This window comes from Sarcophilus harrisii, chromosome 3, assembly GCF_902635505.1.
Source record: "Sarcophilus harrisii chromosome 3, mSarHar1.11, whole genome shotgun sequence".
NCBI classification, from domain to species: domain Eukaryota; kingdom Metazoa; phylum Chordata; class Mammalia; order Dasyuromorphia; family Dasyuridae; genus Sarcophilus; species Sarcophilus harrisii.
In genome coordinates this window covers 239723867-239744905 of record NC_045428.1, presented here as the reverse complement: position 1 = coordinate 239744905, position 21039 = coordinate 239723867, and positions in this window count along the sequence as shown.

The window sequence follows — 21039 nt, the reverse complement described above, 5'->3', positions numbered from 1 at the left end:
TCCCCCCTTTTATCTTTCTTTATCTCTCTCCTTTCCCTTCTATCTCCTCGTCCCTCCCTATATTCTTTCCTCCCTTGGTAGGTAGACTTTCGTTCCTAGTACCAAGTACCAGGCCTGAAATCAGGAAGAAGCTTCTTGGTGAGGTCAAATCCAGCCTCAAACATTTACTATCTGTGTGATTTGGGGCAAGTCATTTAATCCTGTTTGCCTCAGTTTCCCATCTGTCAAATGAGCTAGAGAAGGAAATCTCAAACCACTTTATTATATTTTCAAAGAAAACCCCAAATGGAATCATGAAGAGTCAGAGAGGAATGAACAACAATAAAACATAGACACTGGCTGTTTTTTATTCAAACAAACTATCCCTCTCTCCTTTGCTCATTGTCCTTTTGCTACTATAATTTTATCCCCATTTATATGAAAGAAAATCTAGTGGAGTGCTTCTTACTTGCTTGGTAATTTGGGTAATGCCTGCATCTAGAAAAGGGAAGCATATAAAGTCTAGAACTGACCTGCTGTTTTTATCCCTTTTATACATCCATTGAGTCATCAGTTTAGGAGACTCTTCATCATCTCTGTACAAGCACCTCAGCTATGTACATACCTGGATGTCAGACCCAAAGCTCCAATATTATAAGGAACCATTAAGGGAAATTCTGAATATGCTTCCCTTGGAGAGGGAAAGCTTCACAATTGGGGTTTATTCATAGCACACAAACCACTAGTGGAACATTCATACATAGTATTATAAACTTGATGGGTTCCATTAATTTAAAGCTAGAGGGAGTCTTAAAAATGACCTAGTCTAATTCCCTCATACTACAGGTGAGAAAAATCAAAGAATAGGAGTAAGCATTATCTATGAAAGGGTTAAAATATCCCTAGTTGCAGATGATACAATAAGATCACGGGATTATGGATCTAGAGCTCTCATTTTAGATGAGGAAACTTTGGTCCAAAGAGATTAATTGAGGTCATCTAAGTAGTAAGTGTCAAAGTTAAATCAATAAGCATTTATTAGTGCAAAGCACTTCAAGATAACACAAAAGCAAAAAAAAAAAATTTAAAAAGATATCCTGTTCAAAGAGAAGAGGTTTAGCAACACCAGATCTTAAACTATATTATAAGGCAGTAATTATCAGAACTATCTGGTACTGGCTAAGATATAGTAGCTGAATTAGTGAAATAGAGTAGACATATACTGCATAGTAGTAAATGATTATAATAACTTTGTGTTTGACAAACGTAAAGATTTAAGCTTGTGGGAGGAGAATTTACTATTTGATTTAAAAAAAATAAGGTTGGAAAAACCAGAAAGCCATCTGGCAGAAATTGGGTATAGAGCAACATTTTAAACCATTTACCAAGATAAGGGCAAAATGGATACATGACCTAAATAAAAAGAGAGATATCATAAGTAAATTAGAATAGCATGGAACACATTACTTTATGGATAGGAAAAGAATTTATAAATAAATATTTAGAAATAGCACAGTGGGAAGTAAAATAAGAATCTGGAAATGATGAAGTTTGGGAGATTTGAAGTTGAATGGGAAACAATAAGAACTCCTTGGTTATCCTCTTTAAATGATAGAGCAGTGGTTCTCAAAGTATAGTCTAGAGAATCCTGGGGATCTCTGAAACTCTTTTAGAGGGTCTACAAATTCAAAAATAGTTTTTATTTCCAATATGGTAAATGTCTATAAATATAGTCCAGATAAACAAAAACTCTTTGGAGAGATCCTCAATAATTTTTAATAGGATAAAGATACTGAAAACAAAAGTTTGAGAACCACTGTGATAGAGCATTTAAGAGGAGTCCACTCTTCACCCTCTTCAATAAATGGAAGGGAGAAATTCCATAGAGAGGGTTTGCCGAGGATGTATACTGATTTCATCTTGCAGATTTAATGAATTTCTAGAGATGATGAAGTGGAGGGAAGCAGCCAGATATAAAATGATGAGTTCAAAAGACTCTCAAGAGATTACTGATTTCAGAGGATTGTTCTTTTTTGTACATAATAGGCAATCAAGGCCCTAAAAAGCAAAATGATTTGTTCAATTTAATGAAGTTTAATGTTTAATATATATATATATATATGTACATATCTACATCCATAGCATAGATAGATGTGCATTTTATTTTTTTATTGTAGCTTTTTATTTACAAGATATATGCATGGGTAATTTTTCAGCATTGATAATTGCAAAACCTTTTGTTCCAATTTTTCCTCTCCTTCCCCCCACCCCCTCCCCCAGATGGTAGGTTGACCAATACATGTAAAATATGTTAAAGTATAAGTTAAATACAATATATGTATACATGTCCATACAGTTATTTTGCTGTACAAAAAAAAAATTGGACTTTGAAATAATGTACAATTAGCCTGTGAAGGAAATCAAAGATGCAGGTGGACAAAAAATAGAGGGATTGGAAATTCAATGTAATGGTTTTTAGTCATCACCCAGAGCTCTTTCTCTGGGCATAGCTGGTTCAGTTCATTACTGCTTCATTGGAAATGATTTGGTTGATCTCATTGCTGAGGATGGCCAGGTCCATCAGAACTGGTCATCATATAGTATTGTTGTTGAAGTATATAATGATCTCCTGGTCCTGCTCCTTTCACTCAGCATCAGTTCATGTAAGTCTCTCCAGGCCTTTCTGAAATCATCCTGCTGATCGTTTCTTACAGAACAATAATATTCCATAACATTCATATACCACAATTTATTCAACCATTCTCCAAATGAGGGGCATCCATTCAGTTTCCAGTTTCTGGTCACTACAAAGAGGGCTGCCACAAACATTCATGCACATACAGGTCCCTTTCTCTTCTTTAAGATCTCTTTGGGATAAAAGCCCAATAGAAACACTGCTGGATCAAAGGGTATGCACAGTTTGATAACTTTTTGAGCATAGTTCTAAATCGCTCTCCAGAATGGCTGAATGTATTCACAGTTCCACCAACAATATAGATGTGCATTTTAAGAAGATCAATTTAAGTATCTGTGTGGAGGATTAACTGGAATGGAGAGAAACCCTAGGCAGACAGACCAGTAGGCGTGAGGTAATGAGATCCTGCACCAGTGTGGTGGCCAGAAAAGAAAAGGGGGCATATATGGGGGGAAATTATGAAGATAGGATTCAAGAATTGGCAACAGCTCATATATGGGGAGGTAGGAGGAAAAGAAACCGTGAATAGTTGAAGATGACTGCTAGGTTGTGAGCTGGGGTGACTAAGAGAATGGTTGTATTCTTCAAAATATTAAAAAAAGACTTGGAAAAACAATGAGTTTAATTTTGGCACTCTCTCTCTCTCTGTGTCTGTCTGTCTGTCTCTATCTGGGTCTCTGGGTCTCTGTCTCTCTTTCACCTCCCTCCCTTTGTCTCTGTTTTTCTGTCTCTGTGTCTCTGTCTATTTGTTTGTTTGTCTCTCATCTCCCTCCCTCTGTCTTCCTGTTTATCTGTCTGTCTCTCTCTATCTCCCTTCCTCCCTCCTTTCCTCTCTCTTTCTCTCCCCCACTCCATCTCTATTTGTCTGTCTCTCACCTCCCTCCCTCTAATTGTCTGTGTGTGTGTCTGTATATCTCCCTTCCTCCCTTTCCCTTCTCCCTTTTCTCTACCTCCCTCACTCCTCTCTGCCTCTTCTCTCTCTTTTTTCTCTCTCACTCCTTCCTCTCCTCCACTCTCCTCCCCTCTCTCCCTCCTCCCCTCCTCCTTCCGTCTTTCTCTGTCTCTCACCTTCCCCTCCCCCGCTCTCTCTCCCCTTCTTCCCTCCATCTGTCTCTGTCTCTCTCCTTTCTCTCTCTCTCTCTGCATCCCTCCTTCTTTCTCTCTCCTCTATTACCATTTTACATCGTTTCAACCTAAAGTAAAAAATAAACAAATACATTTTTAAACTCTTTACTCACACTTCCTCTGTTCTCCTTACCCACCTCCCACAAATTACCACCCAGTTTCACTATCCTCCATCCTCCCTCCCACCACCTGCCACCTGGATCCAATATATTACTCCTCCCTCCCACAGCCTGCCACTTTATTTCACAATCCTTTCCCTCCCACCAATTGCCATTCTTATCTCTCTTTCCCACTCTTCACACCATTTATCAAACATTGCTTTCTGCTCACCCCAAAGAGGACAATGGTGGGAAGTGAGAGGATACACCTGATGGAATATAAAGTGATTGGCAGTGCACCTAGGTCAGGCTGTGGAATACACTTTTACGTGCCTCATAAATTTCTTGATCTCTCCCCCAAAGAGCAAAAGACTGAAAGGTAGAAATGTTAATTTGGGGGAAGTGCCCAAAGGGATATGAGATATATTCTGTTTACTTAGGAAGGGTGACAACAGGAACAACATGATTACCAACTTTAGAAATAAGTGGAGATAGATTAAAAATGCAAAACATATGGATAAGTAAGGCAGAGTCTAATATTTTACCTAAAATATAAGTGAACAAATAATAAGAGGTTTGAATATAAAATACAGATATTTTTTAAAATCAGAATTCTACAGAATACAGAAAGTCAGGGGAGGAGAGGGGAGGGAGGAGCAGAAGGATGCAAAAACAGTTGAGAGCAAAAGGTCCTTTTCTTAGAAAAGGATGGATAAAAGCATTTTATCTAAGGAATTTACTTTTTATTCTCTTTTGGTTCTGTATGCCTCATTTAATATTCCCAACAAGAATGGCTGGAGCTCTTTGGTATATTTTTAGAAAATAATCTGTTACCCATTTGCTCATTCCATGTAGGCCCCATCCCTTTCACATCTTGTTTTGCCTAGTTACCCTGCTGTTCCTTTTTCTAATGTCATGCATACTAGGTGTGGCAGCAGGTACTATTCCCATAGGATCAAAAGCACTCATTATGTCTCCCTTGTTTTCAGAGAGATTATTTGACAGAATCCTGAAAGGCTGAAGAATTTGATTAAATCTTTGAACAAATTAAAATCCTAGATTGGTAGAGAATGTTAAGACATTGACTCCCTACCATGGCAGCATATGGACAAAAGGAGTGGTATGCTTCATATGAATGAACAGCTGAAGAATTCCATCATCTTTGGGGAAAAAAAAATCTACTTTCCAGATTCAAGATTGTTAAGAATGACATTCTAAAGACTTTAAATATCATTATATTAAGGTTAGTAATGGCAGGGAAATTCAGAGATTCATATGTTCAAAATGGTGCTTATTAGATTGTTGTTCAGTTGTTCAATTATGTCTTTCTCCATATGACCCCAAGGAGTTTGTCCATGGGGTTTTCTTGACAAATATTCTGGAATTGTTTGAATTTCCTTTTCCAGTTCCTTTTTATGGTTAAGAAAACTGAGACAGATTAATGACTTTCCCAGGATCACACAACTAGTAAGTGTCTGAATCTAAATTTGAATTCAGGTCTTATTGACTCCTGATCCCTCACTCTCCACTGTACCACCTACTGCCTCATGTTTAAGGCTACTGTATAAGCCCAGAGATTTCATACAGTATATTAGTGAGAATAAAAAATATTTTTTTCTTTTTGTAAAAAGAATAAAAAATATTTTTTTTCTTTTTGTAAAAAGAAAAAATTCAAAGTTTCCTTTAAAATTAGTAGAATAGAATTCCACTTATGAATTCACCAATCCCAATTTTTTATAAACATTTAAAAGCAAGTTTTTAAAATAATAAGGATTAATTCAGCCAGGTTAAACTGCCTTTGACATAAAAAATATTTAACGATATTGCTATGGAAATTCAAGGGCAAAGAAAGCCAAAGAACATGAAGAGATGTCCTTTATATCTTACAAAGTAGTTTGCTCCTTCAATGATTTATTTCTGATTGAAAATTCCAGAGCCTTCCAGTGAATGTTTAGACAAGATTTGAATCTTCTAACTAATTGTTTACCCAAAGGACTTAGATGTTTTCATATTCAGATATTGATACAGATCAAGGCAATGGACTTGAAATATTTTTTTTACAACAAAACAAAATACATAAATAATAAAAACAAAGTACTTTGAACAAATATAAAATATTGATTCAGTGAGAGCAAAACTGAAATAATTCAGTGAAATATTAAAAGTCAAACTATTTAATTAAATATTTTTATTTAAACACATTTAAGATAAATATAGAAGGAAAATATCTTTTAAAAATCTTGAATTATTTTTATAAATTAATTTTGTTTTCATGTCTTTCATTTCAGTTATTCAGATTCCTATTTGTCAAAAATAAGCTGAAAATTTTAAGTTAACTCTTTTCATAAACAGGATTAACTATTTCAGTACCCTGTTTCCTACCCTTTAGATCCCCATGAAAATAACATCATTCAGCTTCTGGGAAATTAGTGTTTAAATTACCATCACTTAATAAAAGGTCAATATGACTAAAAAAAGAAAGAAATACAATATAGAAAAATCAAAGCTCTAAGATTTATCTGGAATGGGAGAGGATAGAAATCATCTTCAATTTAAGTCAATACTGCATTGTGTATTAATATAGAAAACTATGTTATTATGAAGATAGGATAAATCAAAAATTCTATCTTAAAGGTAGAAGTTGAAAATAAGGTTATGTGAATAAAAATATAAGATTCCTTCATAATAAGAAGGAAGTCTCAAGCAAGGAGTATTACATTCTAAAATGTCACATTATAAATTTTCTCATTAATTTCCCCTTTATAGATTATGTATTAGATACCACGGGAATCTGATGGATTAAGTGATTTATTTCAATGTTGATTTTTTTCTCCTTTGTTGATATTACCTACAGATACGAAGGATTTTTTTTTTCATTTAAACAAATCAGCATTTAAAAATATTTAGAGCAAGACATTTTGGAAAATTTAAGCAGGTCATTGGAGATGGGGTGGAAGAAGGGGAGAGAAAAACTAAGAAAAACAGATTAGGAGTGACTCTAACCTATAAAGCTGATATCTATCTTTTATCAGATTGAGAGCAAGAACAAAACAAAAGCTTAAATGGTCCGTGTTTGCTCTTTGTTTGTCTCTGGCTATATAAATATGGAGAGAAATTAAAAAAAAAAAAAGTTCGGAGGTTAAGAATGAGAATTGAATTCAATTGCTTGAGATAGAATGTAGCCTGAGACAAAATCCTTTTTGGAAACCTCAGAACACAGTAATTACTTAATATAAAAATTGTCAGTTAATATAGTAGGAGTTTTTTTATGTGTATATATGTATATAAACTTATTTATCTAAAACTTAGATGAAAAATAAGATCAAACAAAATAATAAAATCAAAGAAAAAGAAAGACAGAAAAAGGAAAAAAAATTATCGTGGGCCCAGAAGAACATCAGTCAGAATTCAAATTCAATTTCAATAAAGCATTTAAATATTGTATTCATAGCTATCCATCTATTGTTTGCTTTCTTGTAGGTTTTCATTTGTTCTCTGCTGTACATTTTGTACTTTATTTTTTCCCTTTTGCTCCCTCCCACAAGCAAGTTACAGTTAAGCACAGATACATTCATGTATATACATACACATATACATGCACATACATAAAGCTACATACATGCATATACACACATATATACACATATACACATACATATAAAACAATATTAATATGGCTACTTGTCAATCAGTGTTAGGAGAGGAGTCATGCACTCTGCAGCTTTGTATTACCTGCTATTTATCACGTACAATGTCACCTTTTGCCTGTTTGTATCTGTTTAACATCACCTATCTCTCACATAAAGGCATTTGGAAAGGTGCTGAGATGCAATTGCTCTTTGTTTGTCTCTGGCTATATAATTTAATGTATATTTCTCTCTTGATTAAATCTTTTTTTATTCAGGATGACCAGGGGCTAATGGCATTTTCTTGAATTTATCTTCTTGTCCCTTCCTAAAATTTTTGAATCAGGCCCTATAGCCTAAGAGGGTTAGTTTTGTTAGAAGGAAATTGTAGGAGTCATAGGAAATAAGAAAAATGACAAGATTGTTAAGAAACTTCAAAGCTCTCTTATCAATCACAAAGTTACCAGTGTTGGTCCAGATAGCTAGCCTGTTACTCCCCCACTAGAATCAGTAGAATTTGAATGCTCCTTTTCTTAGGCTTTGGTGAATTTGATGACCCTGATCACATATAGTCACATGTGGAGCTAAAACCTGCTTGCTCTTCAGTAGATACAGTATCCACAATAAGGTAAAAGATAGCTGCAGGACATTTGGCTACATTACCTATAATGGTGTCAAGACCATCTGTGAAGTTAACAGAATCTCTGGCCCTAAGACAAAATATAAGCAATTTATCAGATAAAAAACATTCTTTATTTTTAAAAAAAAATCATACTTGTTATGTCCCCCACATCGGCTTTGAATTTTTTTTAATGGAAGAAGTGGTCCCAGTTTCTCAACAAACCAATTCATTGTAGTGGAACTTCACAACATTCTTTTAGCAACTTCTTTCATGGAGCTGATAAGATTTTTGTGACCCTGCCCAAATATAAAGTTACAACAAACTCCAAAGATAAGGACAATTTATAAGGTCTATGGCACTTTTCCCCAGAGAGTAAGTTATCATTAGTATTAATGTTATCAATTATTATTATCTATTATAAAACAAAATATTTTCAAATTAAATACTTGGCAGTTTTTTAATTATTTTGAAAATATTCTTAATTGCTCAACTCATAATCTAACAGATCCAGTTAAAAGAGAAGTTAATTTTCGAATGCTACAATTTTTACCATACTTTAGGTATCATTTTTCAATGCATTTGTTATACAATGATTTCCAGAAAGAATCACAATAATAGAAAAAATAGGGGCTTAATTATAAACAATATTATAGTTTTTCAAAGGATAACACATAACTTATTGCCAGTCAAATAACATCAATGGAAGACACTTGTGAATCATCTTACATAGAAAATCACTTATCGATCTATCAATTTAGCATTTTATACTAATCATTTTCAAAAACCCATATAAGATAACGTTGAAGCCATTACATTTTTGATTTTTATTCGTGCAAGTTCTAAGAATATTGCCTTAATACCAAGTATCAAGTGTATTTTAAATTAAGAGCTGTTCTATTTATAGGGGGTCAAACATCACAATCATCCTAATAGGAAACGACATTTTAATTTAGTTTTAGAACAAATTCAACCAAATCAAATCTGGATTTACAAACACAAATAGAATCATTCAAATAGCAATTTCTCCAAAGGCAATTAGCTGTCAGCTCCTCAAATTATAGGGACTATTGCTTTCAATTAGCTCAGTTCCAAAGATTTATTGTGGCAGTCTCACATTCTCAGCTTTTTTGGAGCCCACAGGCCTCTAAAAAATTGGAACATACCCTTCTAATGGCTATTCAAAGACAGAATTTTAGTCTGCTATTCTTAAATAGTATCATGCAGTAAATTTATTTGTATAGTTTCCATTTGGTAAGTATTGTACATTGGTAGAATATTGTTTATCTTAAACTGCCAACAGGATTTTCCAACTGATATCCACAAATTTACAGGCATAGATTATTTCTCATATCCTTTTTTATCTCAATGAGATCAAAAGCCTCCTTAAACTTCTTTTTCCAAATCTCCAAACCCTTACCCAATATTCACAGTTAGTGCAAATGGACTCCAAATTTTTATTTTTACTTGCTTAAACCTTGCCTCTCTTGTTTTTACTCTGGTTCCCTGCCCATAGATTTTAATTAAAGCCCTACAAATTTTAGTCCATCTCATCTTTATTTGATAACCATATCCCAATCTAACACTCCATTAAATATCTCCTGCACATATTTTCTTATATGCTAATTAATTGTAAAGCTTTCACATTTCAAGTTGCATAATCTATTTCTATTTTATAGATGACTTTGCTTCTGATGTACCTAAACTATTAATTCTTTTTGAATTATTCACAGAGGAAAATGCAGAAGGTAAATTATCCTCTTGATACTAACAAAATCATTCTATAGCACCCTCAACCTCAGATAAAAGATATAAAGGAAAAAAAGGTCTTAGTCTTAGTCTGAGGGAGCAGCAAACCTCCAAAAACTTCATTAAGATAATTTAGCATTTATAAAAATATTAATAATAATAAATAATGATGATAATTAAGCATAATTTAGAAGTGTAAAGATATATTTCAATAACAGATTTAATCTCTAATTAGTTTGTAATGCCAGAAATTTCTACAAACCAGAAAAAAAGATTTTCTTTCTTTTCATGTCTTATCTCTGCAATCTCAACCTGGCCAGGGTTGAAAAGACCAAGTTAGTATCTTGCAGTATTTTTTTTTCTGCCTATTGTGAAACCATATCTCCTACTGAAAGTCTGGTCAAAAGGTCAATGGAACCAAATCTCTGATTATTGAAAAGGAGGGTTTAACAGCAGAATTATAATAATTACCAAAAAAAAAACTGGGAGAATTGTTTCGGGTATGAATTTTCATTCATCTTTCTTATTCTTCCCTTTCTGTGGAGAGCACTCTTTATCACTTGACTGGATATTTCCTTTTATAATCTTCAGGGTAAATATAACATTGTGCACATAGGAGAATTTCTTAAGTGAAAACCCTAGATTTCCAATCTTACTTTATATCTTTATCGCAAATAGTCATGGAAGGGTTGAGAGAAAAAAATGTGCTAAGAGGAAAAAAAGAAAAATATAGAAAAAGATCTTTTGAAGGACTAGCGAAATATTGTATTGTTACTCACAGAACTCTTTAACTTTTGCTTTGAGGAGGTTACTAGTTTGCAGAACAGAACAGCCAGGTTCACTTGAATCATTCTCTGTGTCAAGACCAAAGCCCCCTAGCTTTCTATATACACAAAGTCCTTAATCCTAAAATCTAATTCAGAGCCTTGATTGTATTTGATCTGAATCCCAGGGAAATAATAAGATTCTCATCATACCCAATTAGATCCTGTATAGGTTGGTCCCTCCCAAATTTAATTCTGGGATCATGGAGATTTAATCCCAGATAATCTTCAGGCTCCCACTCTGACACCAAAGTGACAGTTGAGAACAAACCCGAACGTTAAAAAGATTTTTTTTTTTTAATTTATTAAGTTGTGTGGCAGGAGAGCCAAAAAAAAAAAAAGAGAGGAAAGTGTTGTCTGCTCCCCCAGTCTTTGTAAGTTTTATATTATAGTGTTCAAACAAAAACAGAAAGGCACAATGAATTCACATTGAGATGTATATGAATCAACATCAACATTTCTGTAAGGTTTGACTAAGGTTTAATGAGGTTTTAAAAATAAATATTATTAAAATAAAGTTTTTCTCACAGAGACCACTGATTATCCTTCCTGCCCAATTGGGCACAGTGTTAATGAAGTCCTGGACCAGAACTTCCTCTGAGTTGTCATCAAGAAAATGTCTACATAATATCATAATTATGTTCTTAATTTAAAGTATTGGGAATCACTTAAACTGCTTGTGAAAAAGTGCTTTTAGATTCTTTAGGAAATTTACCTGATAACATTTATGAACACCCAGGACTCTGAATTATCTTGATTGAATGTTATTCTGTTACCAGTCAAGTGTCCTTATCTTGCAATTCCCCCATGATGGGTTATCTCCTATGACCTCTACAATAAAGGCAATTGGGTTAGATGATAAAAATTTTAAACTGTGATTGGAATTTGTCATAATTCAGTCCTCTTCTACATTAGCCTGCCAAATTAAAGACAAAAGGGTGCCCTTAAGAAAAACATCGTCAAATATCAGTAGCTAAAATGTTAACTTGGGACCTATTTCCTATTTAATTTTCATGAGTTTTGTCTCATTGGTGTAGCAGCAAGATAGCCAAGTAATCATCTGTGTTCTCTTGATATATTATTGAAGGCAAACCTTGATTTGCCTTGAGTTTTTTTCTAAGCAGGTGAACTCTATACTTAATTGTCTGTACCTCCAACTCCTCTCCTTCCATACTGTCATAAATATAGTGTGCTACCAGCACACCAGCATTAACCTTTTGATATTGATGGCTGGATAAACTATTTTTATATAAATTCTTACTATTTTCTATCTTATAACATCATAATATTCCAGATGTCTTTCCCCATCTCCCTCCTTAAAAGTCATCCCATATAACAAATAATGTTTTTTAAGAAAAGAAAAAAGTCAGCAAATTGACAGATTTTTTTAGATCTAAAGACATGTGCAATGTGTAACACCTGTGAATCTCCCACCTCCACAAAAGGACAGATTGAGGGAGTTTTCTTATATCCCTTTATTCAAATCCCACTTATAATTTTGTTGAAAGGTTTACCTTTAATTTTTTGGTGTGTCATTCTTTCCATTTAAATTGTTGTTGTAACTATGTATATTGTTTTCTTAGCTCTGCTTATTTCACTCTATCTCAATTCATGTAGATCTTACCATGTTTTTCTGTATTCATCAAAAATATATTCTTACAGAATTGTAGTATTCCATTACATTCATGTACAACAATTTCATTAGCCTTTCTTCAATTGATGAGCATCCATTTCCCTTCCCCCCAATCATTATCACAAAAAGTGTTACTGAGATATTTTGGCATAAATGGGGACTTTTCTCTTTTCAATGGTTTTCTTAGGCTACAAGCTTAGTTATGAAGTTATGAAGCCTCTGGTTCAAAAGATATGGATGTTTTAATCACTTCATTCACATAATTCCAAATTACTTTCCAAAATGATTATACTATAAATGAGTATATTATACTACTACACAGCTCTACCAGTACTACATTACTATCTACCTTCCCACAAGCCCTCTGACATTGACTCTTGCCATTTTTTGTCATTTTACTCATTTTCATTTGTTATTTACTTATACAAGGTGAAACCTTAGAGTTCTTTTGATTTGTATTTTTCTGATTAATAATAATTTAGAGCATTTTTTCATATGTTTATGAATACTTATAATTCTTTTGAGAATTTTGTTCATATCTTTTGACTACATACTGGAGAAAAACTATTAGTCTTAAATATATTTATTGTTTATATATCTTGGATACCAAAACTTTATTAGTGAAATTTGATATGAACTTATTTTCCATTCATCATCCACTTCCCTTCTTATGTTAAAGCACATTGATTTTGTCTCTGCAGATGTTTTTCCAATTTCAAGAAATCAAAATTATCAATGTTATTTTTTGACATTGTCTCTATCTCTCATTTTTTAAAGAAAACATTTGTTACCCATAGTTGTGAGGAGATATATGATCTGTTTCTCTTCTAAATTTTTTTTATATTATAATCTTTAATATTAAGGTCACATACTCATTTAGAATGTATTGCTAAGTTGTGTAGGTAAAGCCTAATTTCTGCAAGACTGACTTCCAGTTTTTTCAGAAGTTTTTCTCCTTAGTAACTTATGCTTTCTACTTTATCAAACACTAAATTATTGAGTTTTATTGTTTCTGAATTTCCTCTCATCTAGTCTATTTCACTAATCTATTTTTCTATACTTCAAACAATACAGATAGTTTTAATAACTATGGTTTTATAACATAGTTTGAGGTGTGAAAATGGTGTTCTCTTTACTTTCCTTGATATTGTAGATAATTTGGCTTTTTAAATTTTTAAAATTATTTTTATAAAGCTCTGTAAATTTACCTCTTGGCAATTTAACTGGTATAGCAGATAAAAATGAAATTAACTTATGTAATATTGCCATTTTAAAATTTTATTTATATCCATTTGTTTCTATTAGCATGGCCTAGCCATGAGTACTGAAAATTCTCCAACTATCTAGGTTATTCTTTATTTATTTATTTATTTATTGGGGTTAAGTAATCTGACTAGAGTTATATAGCTAGTAAGTATTAAGTGTCTGAGAGGATTTGAACTCAGGTCCTCCTGACTCCAGAGCCAATGCTCTATCCACTGTGCCATCTAGTTGCTCCCTCTATTTCCTTAAGGAATATTTTATAATTGAAACTATTACAAATCTTTTGTATGCTTTGGGAAGCTGATACCTAAATATTTTATGCATTTTTCAGTTATTTGGAATGGGATTTTAGATAGATGCTGTGCTTATACTTTATATAGAGTTTGTAGCAGAAAAGAGAATTGTACTTTGTCAAAAGTTTTTTCATCATTAATTGAGGTGATCATGTGGTTTGAAATATTTGGATATGATTGATTGTGTTGAAGGATCCTTTCATCCTTGACATAAATTCCACTTGATCATAGTGAATGATTTCTTGGGTAAATTGTTGCAGTCTGTTTGATGCCATTTGGTTGAAATTTTTGAGCCAATGTTCATGTGTTTTATCTTTCCCAGATGTGGGTATCAAGACTATATGTCTTATAAAACTATTTTAGTAGAGTGCTATTTTTCTCAATTTTTGAGAATAATTTATGAAGTACAATAGAATTCTCTGACATAACCTAATTTAAGACCTTTATCTGATCTTCTGTTTATCTCATATTTTTGAAGGTATTCTCAGTTTAATTTGCATATAATTATACATAACATATTCTGATTTTTCTTTTATTTCTTCTGATTTTACTGTGATTTTATCCTGCTCATTTGCTATTGATTTGGTTTTCTGTTTTCTTTTTAATCATATTAGCTAAAGGTTTATCCATTTTTACTAGTCTTTTCAAAGAACTAGATTTTAATTCTTTTATCGTTTTTATGAAGTATTTTGTTTCCACTTTATTTCTCCTCTAATTTTTAACATCTATTTTGTACTTATTTTAGTTTTTTAACTTATTTTCTAATTTTTAGAAATGTCTATTCAATTCATTAGTGATTCTGTTTTTTATTTTGTTAAATTTCTATTTGGTTCTGTTTCTTTAGTTTGTTATTTATGAACTAATTTATATTCTTTTTTGCATTATGGTATGCAAAGGACATATTATTTCCTGCCTTTTTTACATTTATTTGCAATATCTGTGTTCCCTAGCACATAGTCAACTTTTGTAATAGTTCCATATAGTGTAGAGAAATTTGTGTATTCTTTTGCTATCACATTTAAAACACATTACATATCTTTTAACTCTTAATTTCTCCAGAAATTCATCCACTTGTATGTTTTCCCTTTTCCTTATCTTTCTTTTAGATTTATCCAAAACCAGCAGAGGGATATTGAAATCTTCTAACAGTGTTGTGTTACTGTCTATATCTTCATGAAAGTCAGATAATGTTTCACTTAAGAATTTGGATGCTAAGGCATTTGGAGTATCTAAGTTCATTACTGAAATTGTTGCCTATGGTTCCTTTCCACATAATATAGTTTCCTTGTTTATCCCTTTTAATTTTTGAAAGTAAACTATTTCTTTGTCTGTTACCATGATGACTACTCTTACTTTTTTGGATGTACTTGATGCCTAGTAAGGTTTTTTTCTTCTCTTTCTATTTTATTTTGTATATGTATTTGTTTTTATAATATATTTCTTGTAAGCAACAGATGTGTAGGATTATGCTTTTTTATCCAATCTGTCACTTCTTTTCATTTTATTGAATTTTTAATCCATTCATATTTAAAGTTATGAGTAAAGTTTATATTTTCCTCCACCTGTCTCTAAAATTTCATTTTTTCTCATTATTATTTTTCCCACTTCTGCTATAAACATAATATTATATTCCTTCAATTATGATACTTTTCTTTAAGGTGGCTCTGTTCCCACTTTTTCTCTTCTCACTTCTTATCTCCTCTTCTCTCTAGCTTTCATCTTATTATATATTTCTCTCCTTCTTCCTCTCAGTTAGTCAAGTAGATTCCCCCTTCCTCTCTTCCTATTCACCTAGTCCTATTCATTAGCTTTTTAATTTCTTTTATTTTTCCAAAAAGGTTTTGTCTCAATAAAGAGAGGATCTATTTACACTATATTATTCTCTGATTCATGATCCTTATAATTCATTGTCCTCTCTCTTTTCTCTGTAGTCTTTATATATTCAAAGCTTCCAAGGGTTCATTTTAGATTCTGCCCTCTAGGAGCTTTCTGCCAATGCCATGGCTTATCTCCATGGATTCCCCTTTTCCACTGTCCTTACTCTCAGAAAAATACTGATGTTACACAGGACAGCATCCCATAGTTGGACACCCATTAAATACATACAAACACACATAGTTTTTTTTTTTATATTTGCCAATTTCCCCTAGGGGTTCCAACTCCCCTCCTCCCAAGACAAGATTTTTCAGGCATGAAATCTCCCAGACCTCTATTCTAAGTCCTCATGTCCCTTCACCTATAAAAACAGTCATCAGTGGAACCTCTTCCCACTATCAAAGGAAGGCTTCTTTCCTTTCTCTCTCTTTTGAATTTTTCCCTCCCACTTCCTCATCCATTTCCTTTTTTCCTGTCATTTTCTGAAATGACAAAGATCACCTATCCCTCCTTTCTAACCTTTGATTTGACTCTGGCACATCCTTCTCTGTTCTGTACCACCCCCCCCCTTTTTTTCCCCCACCTCCTCCTTAAGTAATCTTCTAGCTTTTTGCCTGATACTCAGATTTTTCTGGGAGATCTTTGATCTTCAGGTTGTCTCTCTCTGCATCCTGTCTTTGAGATCCATGTTTTGTTTGCATAATAAACTCATTTTCTTGGTTTTTGCTTTTCTTTTTCCATGTTTCCTTTCTACATTTCTTTCTATATTGTCTACATAATATCACTTTTGTATATTTGATACCCAATCCATTCATCTGTTTCTTTGGTGAGGTTTGCCATTACAGATTCCAGTTTTCCTATTCTGCTCAATATTTTTGCTGTGCAGGCCATAAAAATTTCCTCTCATAATACTCATTTCTCTTTTAAATCACTCAGGAATACTGTGTTGTGGTTCCTATGTTCACCTCAAATTCTACAGAGTTCTCTGTCTCATAAATGTTAGATCATATTTCTTTATTTGCAATATTTATTCATTTATGCCTACACTTGCTTTCTAGGTCTAGAGACTACATTTCTTTATTTCACTGGTTCAAAGTTTTTGAGATTTCCTCTTCCTGAAATCTTTAGTATTTTCAGACTTTCCCCTTCTCCTTATATTCCTTATTACTTATTTCCTGACTCTCCTCTAATTGTGATTTCCTTGGACTCCCAGCCTCCTCCCACACCGGGAAATTCCATTTACAGATGACTTCTCTGCCCCAGCTGACTTTTGGATAATCAGAACTGGCTGAGGTGCATGCCGTGCTCTTTCCCTAAGGCTTAGTGCAGTGCGGCACAGCTCCCCACATAGACCATTTCCTCTCTTCGTGACGGGTCCGACTCCCTTTGTTCCTTTGTTCTCTGGCCCAGCACAGGCAGTTCAGAGCCTACTTTCCCGGTGTCAACATTTCAAGGGCTTGTTTTTCCCCCTGTCAGTTGTTCGGAGCTTTGCTGCTCTGGTGCTTCCAGGTTGCAGCCTCCTAGTGCATTTTGCTCTGTGACAGAACTGTGGCCAAGCCGCTGTCAAGGCTTGAGATAACTTCCACAATTGTATCTAAGGTTTCTGTGGCGCTGGAAAGGGGAGGAACGGGGGAACGATGTGCAGGCTTCTGATCTAAGTCTGTGTTAGGTCCTTAAGTCTGCTAGTGGGTCGCGCCACCAGTGGGATAGAAGGTGGGGAGTGGGTGCTGAATAAACTCAAAGTCAGCCAGCATCCATTCCTGAATTTAGGTTTTTTGGGGGGTTTTGTTTGCTACCTTCTTTATGGGTGGCTTGACCATATCATGACTAGATGGGGAGGAGGAGATTTAAGGTTAAAAGTATGTCACAATCTTTATGGCCACGACATAAATCTCTCTCAAGGGAAAAAAAAAAAAGGAATTTTCAGATGTAGACAGCTGAACACCTCTCTCACACCCCTCTTTCACATGGTTTCTTATCTCTGGTAAGTGCATATTTTCCCAGACAACAAAATATAGGAAAATGATCATCAGAAGTCAATTCTTGATTAGTGGGTGAAAGGCAATAAAATCAAGTTTTTGACAAGGCAATTGGGGTTAAGGGAATTGCCCAGGGTCACCCACTGTGCCAACTAGCTACATACTTTTAAATCTACATCATCTTCGCCACCTTGAGCCAAAAAGAGACAGTGGTCAGAGCACCATATGAACAAAGTTACATGTCTATCTTTTTGAGAGTTGTCACTATTTTTCATATATAATAATATGTTGTCACTATTATGAGAGAATAGAAATATTAAATATCAATATACTTTGGTACATAGATATTAAATTTTAAAGATGTTACTAGAGTTCCAAAAAGGATTTTCATTGGAATGGCTGCATGAAAAGGAAGCAGACTTCTCACCAGACTAAATAATAATAAACCCAATGAGAAACTACAGTAAGTGGCTGCTTTTATCCTAGAACTGCATAAAAGGTCATCCAGAAGCTCCAAATCAAAGTCTCCTTTCCCCTCAATATCCTCCAGGAAAAGGCATTGCCAGTTCAGAGCATTGCACAACATAATGAAAGATAGCTAGGTCTATGTGTAGCCTGCAAGTCTCTGTGTCTAAAGATATTAAGAACAGAGGGCTCTATGATGAAATTAAAGTCATCTATAGTCATATTTAAAAGTGCTCTCAATCACTATTGAGTAGAGAAATGAAAATTAAAAACAACTCCGACTTTCCATCTCACACCTCTCAGATTGGCTAAGATGACAGGAAAAGATGAAAATAAATGTTGAAGAGGATATGGGAAAAACTGGGACACTAATGCATTGTTGGTAGAGTTGTAAAATGACCCAATCATTCTGGAGAGCAATTTGGAACTATGCCCTGCCCCCCCCCCCAAAAAAATGTATTTATGCTGTAAAACTGTGCCTTTGACCCAGCAGTACCACTACTGGGTTGGAATCCCACTGAAACAATAAAGGAGGGAAAGGGACCCACATGTGCAAAAATATTTGTAGCAGTTCTTTTTGTGGTAGCAAAGAATTGGAAAATGAGTAAATGCCCATCAGTTGGATGAATAGGTTGTAGTATATGAATGTAATGGAATATTATTGTTCTATAAAAAATGATGAACAAACAGTTTTTAGAAAGGCTTCGAAATATTTACATGAACTGATGCTGAGCAAAATAAGCAGAAGCAGGAATACATTGAACACAATAACAGTAAGAATGTGTGATGATCAACTCTGAAAGACTTGGTTCTTCTCAGTGATTCAGTAATGCAAAGCAGTCCCAATAGAGTTTGGATAGAAAATGCCTTCGGAATCCAGAAAAAGAACTATGGAGATTGAATGTAAATCAACACATGCTATATTCATTTCTTTTTTCTTTTTTTTTTCTCTCCCGTGGTTTTTCCCTTTTGTTCTGATTTTTCTCTCCCAACATGACTCATAAAGCAATGTGTAATAAAAATAAACAAACAAAAAAGAACAGAAGTCTTTCCAAAAAAGTTGCGTTAGAGTCCAAAAGCCCCAAAGTAGAGACTTTGGAAGCCATGGGGACTACGACAGATAGTGACCAATGTCTCATATCAGGACTCATACTATAACATCCTAGGAACAAGGTTCTCTGAGATCCCTAGTATTCTATCTTGAGATCCCAGTGTAGACCCAGAAGATGCAACACTCTGAACTTCAAAGATAAGAGGAACTTAATCCTGGGAGGGAGAGGTCATCACAGAAACACATGTGACTTAAGAGTAAAATTAAGCAGGGATGGGATCTTCCCTAACACAGCAGAGAACAGACTTAGTCCTGTCAGAAAGCACTAATTTAAAGAAATGAAGAAATCAGAAAACCAAAGAAAACAGTCACAAATTATTAAAAATCTAGAATAAGAACAGGATAAATACCTCTAAAACTTCAAGAAAAGACTCAAAAGAAAAAAAACATTTTCCCACAAAATGCACATGTACCAATATAGAATGTATGTTCTGCTCTGATCTCATTGTTCTAGAGCAAGGTCCACTACACCTTTTCCACCAAATTCTAGGGTAGCTGAGGGATTGAACATCTTTGCCCTAATGGCATCTGTTCATATATTAACTATGTTTGCCATACACACTGTTAGATGGTAGTAACTAGGCTTTAGCTCCATTTACCCATTTAAGTTAACTTTCACCAAAGGATTGACTTCAAATTTGTGATAAAATTAAAAGTACAAATATTTACTCTAAGTACCTCAGGAATATATTCTCCTTTATCTTTCTTCTCTCTCTGGGAGAAGTATACAAACCTAGCTTACTTTCAAATCTATGCAGCATTGATTTGCCTAAGATTATGAGTATTTATTTATCACAGCTCAAGTGGTCTGAATCCAGAAGATTACTTATAAAGGTCACTATTTGCTCCTCAGGAAAGTGCTAAGCTGATTGCAAATCATAGACACTGAGATGGTAGAATGCTGGTTATTTACCTTCCTAACCTCGTGGATCATATGTCAGTCTTAGTGGGACTTAAAGTATTATAAGCATATAACATTAGCAAATAGGTCTTCAAGAGGAAGCAGTGAAAGAGAGGCAGATAAATAGAAACAAAGACAGAGAGAAATGGAGACAGAAACAGAGAGACACAGAGAGAGACAGAAAGACACAGACTTAAGAGAGACAGAGAGAGAAAGAAACACCAAAGCTAAGGTCTTTTTTGAAAGCATTGCCAGTTCCATTTCTGCAAATAAAGCCAATTAAAGAAGATGCTATCCAAAATGCAGTTAGCAATCAGGAACCAATTACAAAATATCTACAAGTGCTGCACCATTTCTACAAGACACTTACCACCACATGACTCTCAGAGGTCTATTCCCAAATCTTCTTTCTATGGGAGACAGCAGCAGCAGCTGTCTGAGCTTTACTTCTGAGAATGAAAGCATGACAAAAACAGAGGAAATATGAGCTTTAGTGGAAGATTGATAAGAATTATGCTGTTGCTATTATATTTAAAGAAATAGCCTTCAATTCACTTCAAAAAATATTTTCTAAGAGACTGTTCTGTGCATGGTATTCTACTAGTGACCCCATATTTGTTTCAGATCTTCCTCACTAGATTTCATATGCAAGTTATTGCTATCATTTTGTAGTAAATTGCAAAGATGAGAAAAGACCTATAAAATGTGTTTTTTTCCCTTTTTACCAAGAGGCCTCAACAGTTTCCTAATAACACAGCTCCATGTTCTTGTTGAAAGCAATACTATGAAAGTCCACATCCAAAT